General features: G+C 45.4%; 1 long non-coding RNA gene across 1 annotated transcript in view; it reads left to right on the top strand.

Moving 5' to 3' along the window:
- Positions 1-6: 6 nt before the first annotated feature.
- LOC117796072 overlaps positions 7-9,695 on the top strand; it is a 14,529-nt gene continuing 4,840 nt past the window's right edge. Inside the window, exons 1-3 of the long non-coding RNA XR_004620421.1 lie at positions 7-843; positions 3,599-3,960; positions 8,191-8,304. This is a non-coding gene — a long non-coding RNA (uncharacterized LOC117796072). The remainder of the gene's footprint in view (positions 844-3,598; positions 3,961-8,190; positions 8,305-9,695) is intronic.

Here is a 9,695-nt window from a genome sequence, read left to right as displayed (position 1 = left end):
GCAGAGGCGGCGCAGGTGCGGGACGGAGAGAGCAGGGAGACAAGTCAGGCGTGGAAAAGGCACGTCTGAAACGGATGGCAACAACTTCTACAGCTGGCGGGACATGGCCCAGCGCGACCCACAGCCTCCAGGCCTCGCCCCCGCCGCCACCGCCGCGCTTGCCGGGCTCAAAGGCTCCCGCGCGCTGGCGCGCAGGACCGACTGAGGAGGCCCGGGGCCGCGCGAGCGGCAGTTTCGCTGCGCCCCCACCGGGCCCCGCCCCCGGAGCCCCGCTCTGCTCCGCCCCGGGCGGAGGCCCCGCCCCCGAGGCTCTCCCGCGTTGGTCCCGCCCCCGAGGCCCCGCCCCGCGGGTCAGGCTCCAGCTGCGCCAATGGGATTTTATTTTATTCTTCAATTTGTCGTGATTGTAAACCACGTGAGGAAACCTCTGCATTGTGACCAGGGGGTCACGTGATTTCTTTCACCTTGTTAACCGCTCTGGGGAGATGAGTTTTCCAGGGGAAGAAGGGTAACTTTTTGATCTGGTACTTCCGCAGTCTGTCTGATGGCAGAAACTATGGGAGCCCATTAGTGACGGGCATGGAGAAATGCGTTAGGGGGTAAGACTCGAGGAGTGAACTGGTTTCACGTGTGGCAAACGTTGTGCCTCACCCGTGATGATTGAGGGGCTGGATCTTAAGCGGGCACTTAGGAATCATTGCGTTCTCTTGGGCACTCGGTTTTCGCTCTTGAAAGTTGCCAGGCAAAGCATTTTCGGTTATTTTGTTCTGCTCTGCGACGGGAAAGCTAAAAGAAGAAGAAGAAAAAGATCTAAAGTGAGGATTGTCGTGGGAGGTCCTGAAAGTAAGTTCTGCCTGCAGGTGTTTGAATGCACGCCTTTAGACGAGTGTCAGCGGGTAAACTGCACAGCCTCCAACAGCTATTTGTGCAGAAGAAACGGTTTTGTGGGTTAATAGTTTATCCAAAACAAATAGTTAAGAAACATGGGGGGGTGTAGAACAATGCCCCCCGTTAATTACGTTTCGTTTTTTATTTATTTTTTTTATTTTTTTTAAAAGATTTTATTTATTATTTGACAGAGATAGAGACAGCCAGCGAGAGAGGGAACACAAGCAGGGGGAGTGGGAGAGGAAGAGGCAGGCTTCCAGCAGAGGAGCCTGATGTGGGGCTCGATCCCACAACGCCGGGATTACGCCCTGAGCTGAAGGCAGACGCTTAACTGCTGTGCCACCCAGGCGCCCCACGTTTCGTTTTTTAAATAAAATATATGCTATCAATTTAACAAAACCAGTATACATCCATATCAAAAAGGAGTCGTTCTGGAACTATGAGTTTATGACCACGAAGCTCTAAAGGGACTAAGGGACTTTTCCAAGACGAGTCTGTGCCACTGATATCCTTGTATCATGGCCTCTGATGCAGCGTTGCAGGTCATTCACTCAACCGACATTTGTCTGATGCCCGCTGCGTGCAAGGCACAGGTCAAGGGATTCCACGGTGGACAAGGCACTTCCTTTGTCCCCTAGCACTCCACATCCTTGAGGTGGAAACAGAAGAAGGCCAGCAATCAGAAGGATATGACATTCAACAAGTCTACAGGGATTGGGGTGAGAGGGTCTGGCTCAGAAGCACAAAAGAGCCCTACACAGAAGTATTTTATTACAGCTAGAGATGAGAGCAAAGGGTCAGAGGCTCCTGATTCAGATGGTGGCTGGCCTTGCCAAGGCATTGGACTTCATTCTTCAGTGTGATTCGGGATCACTGAAGGATATTACACTGGGGACTGACATACATGTGCACGTGGAAGACATCTGTGTCAGGAGTGTTGGGGGTGGGGTAAAGGCAGGAAGTGAGGAGAGCAACCGGGATGGAGTTGTTTCAGGTGTGTGCCAGTGAGGCGTCTCTATGGCAGCAGCAGGGGGAAGGGCACAAATACGCAGGGGGAGACTTGCTTAGGCAGGAGAGAGCCACAATAAAGGCTAGTGCCAATGTTTGTAGCTCAGGGAACACAGTGACAAAAGGGACACGGCAGAGAGCAAATTTTCCAGGGAACACGATTTCAGTTTTGGGGCACCTTGAGTTTGAGCTGTGTCTGCAACATGCTGATAGTTGGCAAATGGAAATAAAGATCTGACATTCAGGATAGAGTGTCAACGTATGTCAGGTTAGGTATTTATCAGGTCAGTGTGAGTTTGACAGGAAGTATAGGGGTGAGACACCAGGAAAGCTGCTAGTGACCTTGAAGTCATAGTATCCAGAGGCATTGGGGTGGTCAGCACTGTTGCCAGACATGTATGTTCCTCCCTGGCCGTTGAACTGGCTTTCGTTTGCCCATGTTAGCGAGGGCCATCCCATAGCCAACATTAGCCAGCAGTGAGTTGTGGAAAATTCACGGAGGATCCTAGGTATGGTGCAGTGTCCTGACTGATAGATGGAGCTCCTTCTCTTGAAAAAAGGATTCAAAATAAACTATCAGTGAGGTATAGAGATTGTATATGTGTTCATACTCATGCGTGTGCATGTACGGGTGTGTGTGTGTGTGTGTGTGTGTGTATGCATGCATGCCTGGGGTTACTTCTTCTGAGATACCCTATGTTCTGTGTTCATAAAGGGACTGCCCATATCACAGAACAACCTTTTTCCTTCAGACCCGCACATTTCTGGGACACTTTCTGAGATGGTGAAACGCTATTTCCAGGTCTGGCTTCTCTGGATGGTGGATTGCTTCATTTATGCCCTTGAGGTCTCTGGAGGAGCAGAGAGGTCCCCAGAGGATCTAGGTTTCTGACTGCACTGCAGCCACCAGCTGCAGACCTGCAGCGGCCTGCTGCTTCACCCTGGGGAGCCAAAGAGGTGCATAAAAGCAGGGCGGAGAGAAGGCCCTTGGTCCGGAATCAGCCAAGCTGTCCCTTCCTGCAAATGCCCTTCGAAGCTCTTTCTACTGGCTTAACTTCAAGGATGCCTATGACACAGTGGCCCTGCCCTCACACTCTTCTCTGAGGCCCATCCCAGCCTGGCCCTGGCCAGGCTGCAGTTCTGGTCTCCTGGACCCAGAAAGCCCCTTCTCTGGGCTCAGTGGACACGAGCCCTTGGGGCTTAGGTTTCTTCATGTCCTTCCTGCCCTGGGGCTGTCTGAGCATTAAGGTGATCTTGCAGACTTGGATTTCCGGCTGTTCCCTGGGGTAGCGTTCCCATCTTCGGCATTCTGTGTTCCCCAGGGCCTACCATTTGTTGGCAGCTTCCACCACTTCTGTGGTTTGGTCCAACCTCTTAGTCTTGTTCTCTGTCCTGCTGCCTCTCTTTGGCTGTTGTCTCCCCCCAGAGCTTGGGGTGTGCTGGCAACCCCTCCCCCTACTGCGTCCGTGTCACCTGCCCCAGCAGGCCCCCTGGCCCCTGCTCCTTACTTGTGCTGGTGGGGGGCTGCCCATAGCCAGGACCGGAGAATAACTTCTTCAAGGCCACTGCTGACACCTTCCCCACTGTAGAAGTTCAACTTGTTTACCCTCCCCTTTCCTCACCTCATTTCCACGTAAATGTTATTAAACTCCTTTGTTACTGAAGTTGGATCTCTATTCATGCACTGCGTATTTGCCTGCAGATTTGGTGTGGAGGCGTAGAGAGTAAATTTAAGTCAGCTTGCGTTGAAATGAAATACCCATGTAGAGTGTCGACCTCAGTGCCTGGTGCGTGACAGGCACTCAGCAAGTTTACTTGCCACCAAGTGGACAGTGGTTTGTTGAGTGGTGCTATTCAGTTCCAAGGACCGGAGGACACCACCAGAATCACCACTTCAAGGCCCAAGTGCACCCAGAGAGCTCAGTTAGATGAAGAAAAGCCTCTTGCTTGGCTCTTGAAGAACTTTAACAAATGCCATGAGCCAGTCAATCCCACCAGCTGGAACTAAACGCCACCCGGTCCAGCGGCACCACGCCTGGAGTCCTTCCCCTGAGAAACTAGAAGGTGAGCGATCTAGGAAGGTTCTGAAAACTTAAAGTTCCATAGGTTCTAAAACAACCTATGAAAGTCCTAAAAAACGTTCTAAATATTTCAATACATTTGATATCCAAGTATTAAAGGGAAAGGGAAACAACCCAAAATATAATTTCATTTTCATGTAAATGGGGTGAAATACAGTCCCTTTCACTTTTCCTCCCCAAACCCCAAGTCCAATGGAAGCAATAAGACAGGATGGAAGTAACCTGAGGTGGAGAGAGAATACCCTAGGAGTATTAGAGACGCTGGATTAGGAGGTTTTGGAGAGAGGGGGGCGCGTTCAGAGGCTGGCAGGCAGCAGGAAGCCTGCGGGAAGGCAAGTTGTTTCTAAGTTGCTGCCATGTGCTCAGGAGTCCAGTTTGAGTCCTTGTCCTAAGTTTTGACTTATTGGTTCGAACAGGCCAGATACAGATGGCTCAGTCAAGAAGGTCTAAGTGGAAATAAATTAATGAAAGATCTCTGCATAGAGGCATGCAGGGCTCAAGCAAATGGGAGACAGCAAAGCGTGCTGGGGCTAATAGCCTGGGAGCTGTCCCCATTCCCACGCCTCACTCAAGCCCTCTAAACCAATGATTCTTTTTTTTTTTTTTAAAGATTTTATTTATTTATTCGGCAGAGATAGAGACAGCCAGCGAGAGAGGGAACACAGCGGGGGGAGTGGGAGAAGCAGGCTCATAGCGGAAGAGCCTGATGTGGGGCTCGATCCCATAACTCCAGGATCACGCCCTGAGCCGAAGGCAGATGCTTAACCGCTGTGCCACCCAGGCACCCCTAAACCAATGATTCTGAAACAGGGGTGATTTTGTTCCCTAGGGGACACCTGGCAACGTCTAGACACATTTTTGGTTGTCACAGCTGGGTGGGGGTTGCTACTAGCATCAGTGGTTAGAAGCCAGGGATGCTGCTAGATGTCTTTGAGTGCACAGGGCAGTCCTCACAACAAAGAATCCTCCCACTCCAAATGTCAGCAGTGCCAAGGTGGAGAAACCCTGGTCTAAACTCATGTAAACGGATATGATACAATCCACCCTTTCCCCTTTGTGGTTACTGTGAGCGCCTCAGAAAGTAATGGGTGTGAAAGCCAGAACTGTGTTTGCAGGATTCATTTAAGAAGAAATTGTCCATCTGGGTGGAACTCTACAGTTTGGTGAATGTAGCGCGCACACACACACACACACACACACACACACACACACACGCCATCATCTTTCCGTCCTTAATAGAAAACCTGGAGAAAGAGAAAAGCTCAGCTGTGTCTTAGAAAGATGAGAGCACCAGTCTGCTACCGTGAGCAGAATTCCCTTCCAGGTAATGACCCCTTTATGGGACAGCTGCATGGACCGCCATCAGTGTTAGAGCTGAAAGGTGGTAAGACGACCTTTCCAAAAACAATCCTGAAGTGTGGTAAAGTACACATAATTCAAAATTTACCATGTTAACCATTAAAATGTGCAGTGCAGGGCTGTTAAGTACATTCACCTATTCACATCCAGTTTTTTTTTCATCTTGCAAAACTGAAACAACCCCTCATTCCCTGCTTCACCCAGCCCTGGAACTCACCCTTCTACTTTCCATCACTATGGATGTGACAACTCTAAGTACCTCAGATAAGTTGAATCATACAGTATTTGTCCTTCCGAGTCTGGCTTATTCACTCAGCATAATGTCCTCCAGATTCGTCCACATTGTACTGTGTGACAGAATTTCTTCCTTTTTAAGGCTGAAAACTATCCCATTGTATGGCTAGACCACATCTTATTCATCCCTCATCCTTTGATGAACACTTGGGTTGCCTCCACTTCTTGGCTATTGTGAATAATGTTGCTGGAACATGGGTGTGCAAATATCTCTTTGAGATCCTGCTTTCACTTCATTGGTATACAGCGAGCAGCAGAGTTACTGGGTCATACAGTGATTCTATTTTTAATTTTTTGAGTAACCATCTTACTGTTCACCATAGGGGCTGCACCATTTTACATTCCCACCAACAGGGCACAAGGGTTCCAATTTCTCCAAATCCTCATCAACACTTGTTCTTTTTTTCTTTTTTGATAGTAGCCAACCTAAGTGGTAGGAGGTGACATCTCATTTGCATTTCTCTAATTATTAGTGATACAGAGAATCTTCTCATATGCGTGTTGGCTATTTTTATACCCTCCTTGGAGAAGTATCTAATCAAGTCCTTTGTCCATTTTTAAATTGGTTTTTTTGATTTTTTTGTTGTTAAATTGTAGGAGTTCCTTATATATTCTGGATATGAACCCCAATATGATTCACAAATATTTTCTCCCATTCTGTAGACTGCCTTTCTACTCTGTTGATTGTATTCTTTGATGCATGGAAGTTTTAAAATTTGCTGTTGTCCCTTTTTTTTCTTTTTTGCCTGTGTTTTTGGTGCTATGTCTGAGGAATCATTGACAATTCCAATGTCAGGAAGCTTTTCTTCTATGTCTTTTTTTTTTCTGAGAGTTTTATAGTTTTAACTCTTATGTTTAGACCTTTGATCTATTTGGGGTTAGTTCTCATATGTGGTGTAAGACAAGGTCCAACTTCATTCTTTTGCGTGTAGATATCCAGTTTTCCCAAAACCATTTCTCGAGGAGACTGTCCGTTCCCCATGCATGGTCTTGGCATTCTTGTTGAAGACCTTTTGACTCTCTGTGTGAGGGTTTATTCCAGGGCTTTTTATTCTATTCCACGTCCTTTCTGCCTGTCTTTATGCGAGCCTGCTGTTTTGATTACTGCAGCTTTGCACAATGTTTTGAAACCAGGAAGTGTGAGGTCTCCAACTTTGTTCTTCTTTTTCAAGATCACTCTGGCTATTCAGGATCTCTTGAGCTTCCACATGAATTTCAAGGTGAATTTTTCTATTTCTTCAAAACATTTCATTGGGATTCTGATAGGGATTGCATTAAATCTGTGTATTGCTTTGGGTAGTTTTGATGTCCTAAGAACATTAAGCCTTCCAATCCACAAACACAGGATGTCTTTCAATTTATTTGTGCTGCCTTTAATTTCTTTCAGCAATGTTTTGCAGTTTCTAGTGTATAAATCTTTTACCTCCTTGATTCAGTTTATTCTGAAGTATTTTATTCTTCTTGATGCTATTGTAAATGGAATTGTTTTCTTAATTTCCTTTTTGGATTGTTTGATTTTAGTCCACGTAAACACAACTGATTTTTGTATGTTGATTTTTGTATCCTGCAACTTTGCTGAATTCCTTGATTAGTTTTTAACAGTTTAAAAAATGAAATCATTAGGGTTTTCTGCATATAAGATCGTGTTGTCTACAGAGATAATTTTACTGTTTCCTTTCCAATTTGGATGCCCTTGTTTTCTTTTTCTTGCCTAGTTGTTCTGGTTGGAACAAGTGCTGTGTTGAATAGAAGTGACAAAAGCCATCATTCTTGTCTTCTTCCTGATCTTAGAGGGAGAACTTTCAGTTGTTCACCATTGAGTGTGAAGTGAACTCTTGGCTTTTTTATATACAGCCATTATTATAGTGAAGTAGTTTCCATCTACTCTTAGTTTCTTGAGTGGTTTTATCAAGGAGTGTTCAATTTTGTCAAGTGCTTTTTCTGTATCATTTGATATGATCATGTGCTTTTCTCCCTCTATATTCTGTTTAGTGGTGTATTATATCTATAGATTTTCATACGTTGAACCATCTTTGCATTCCAGAAATAAATTCCAATTGGTCACGGTGTATAGTCTCTTTAATGTGCCACTGAAATCTTTTTGCTAGTATTTTGTTGAAAATTGTTGCATTGATATTCATCAGGGATATTGGTCTATAATTTTCTTTATTATAGCAAATTTGTCAGGCTTTGTTATCATTGCTAGTTTCATAGGATGAGTTTGGAAGTGTTCTTTCCTCTTCAATTTTTTTGGAAGAGTTTGAGGACTGGTGTTAATTCTTCTTCAAATGTTTGGTAGGATTCACCGGTGAAGACATCTGGTCCTGGGCTTTCCTTTGTTGAGAGGTTTTTGATTATTGATTCAATGAGATTGTCTATGAATGTTTTTAACTTCTGCATCTAAGCGAATTTCCCCTCCAGAGGACTAGTCCTTCACTTTCAAAGATTATGTACCTTCTGTAACGATGTACTTTACTCAGAAGATTGTTAGAACATGTTTTTGGAAGAGTAAACTCTGAAATCATTACTTTATTGCCATGTATGTTTTCTTCTTACACAGGAAAAACCAAGCAAACCTCAACAATATTCTCAGCTTAACTTGGCATACAGTGACTTTGGCTTTCCCAGATATCGAATTTACACAGAAGATAAAGAAGAGTTGCCGTCATTTCAGGTGTGTAATAGGATGGAGAATGTGCAGCAGGCTTATAAAACCATGAGTTCTGACTCACAGTAGACGGATCTAGGACTAATGACAGAGGGGTCTTTCACATGGTAAGCTCCTAGGTAGGGAGGTCTACAGGCCCTGGCAGCTGTGAGTTCATGGGAACAACAGAGAATTGCTACAGAGGATCCCAAGTCTTGTCACTTGCTGTTTGCACATCTTGTGCAAGTTTGCAGGGCTGAGTTTCTGGAGTTTCTTAGAATTGTGATAATCTGCATGTAAAGCCTGGTCAGAAAAAAACAGACCCAGAATTCTGCTAACTGGGCCCAAGGAGCTCCTAGAGTCCTTAAGGGTGTTCCTCAGTGAACTTGTGGCGTACCAAAACAGCACTGGCCTTGAAGCACTTTCCGAGCAGGGCTGCCCATCTGCCTGGGGCTCAAGGCTATCTCATGAAGATTTTGGGAAAGAGGAGTTTCTGATTGTGACTTTCCTTTGGCCGTGGGCACGAGTCTGTGGGAACGCATCTGAACCTTCTAGGACAGTGGTTTATACCAAAGGGGGCCTCCTGCTCTCATGCCAGTGGAAGTCATCGTAGCCACCCCTCCAGGCTGTTGTCAGGCTTCTGTGATACGTGAGCATGTCTGGCATGTGGTTGGTAGGTGCTGTGACAACGTCAATATGATCAGTTGCCGTTTAACCAGCTGTGTGTGTGTGTGTGTGTGCACGTGCCCGCCAGTGACTTGCACTGAAAACAAGATACAAATATTAAAAGCTAGTTATATTTTATTCCATCTATTCTATAAACATCTCATCAGCTTTTCCCCCTCTTAAATATGTATTTGGAAATTCCTTCCAATTTCAAAAAGCTACAAAAATACAATCAGTGTAGAGAACACTCATATACCCTTTACTCAGATTCACGTATTGTTAATGTTTTACCCCATTTGCTTTGTCTGTCTGTCTACGAATGTTTTTTTTTCTGATCCATTTGAGAATAAACCACTTGTATTATGGCCCTTTCTCCCCAAATACTTGACTTTGTATTTCCAAGAATAGGGGCGCTCTCTTACGTGTATAAGGCAGTGCATGCATTTAGGTGGATTTTCTAGTTTTGTCAGTTGACCGAGGTGGACTTCCCACCACTCCGTCTCCCTCTAGCACAGAATCCAACCCAGGGTCAGGCGTTGCACTGAATGGCCGTGTCTCTTTAGCTTCCTTCAATCTGGAATTTTTCTACAGCCTTTCTTTGTCTTTATTGATATTGACATTTTTATTCACTTTTTATTTATTTATTTATTTATTTATTTTTTTTAAAGATTTTATTTATTTATTTGACAGAGATAGAGACAGCCCAGCGAGAGAGGGAACACAAGCAGGGGGAGTGGGAGAGGAAGAAGCAG

Source organism: Ailuropoda melanoleuca, chromosome 14, assembly GCF_002007445.2.
Source record: "Ailuropoda melanoleuca isolate Jingjing chromosome 14, ASM200744v2, whole genome shotgun sequence".
Lineage (NCBI taxonomy): Eukaryota > Metazoa > Chordata > Mammalia > Carnivora > Ursidae > Ailuropoda > Ailuropoda melanoleuca.
Note: the sequence above shows the minus strand (reverse complement) of the source record. Positions and strands in the feature narration are given on the sequence as shown.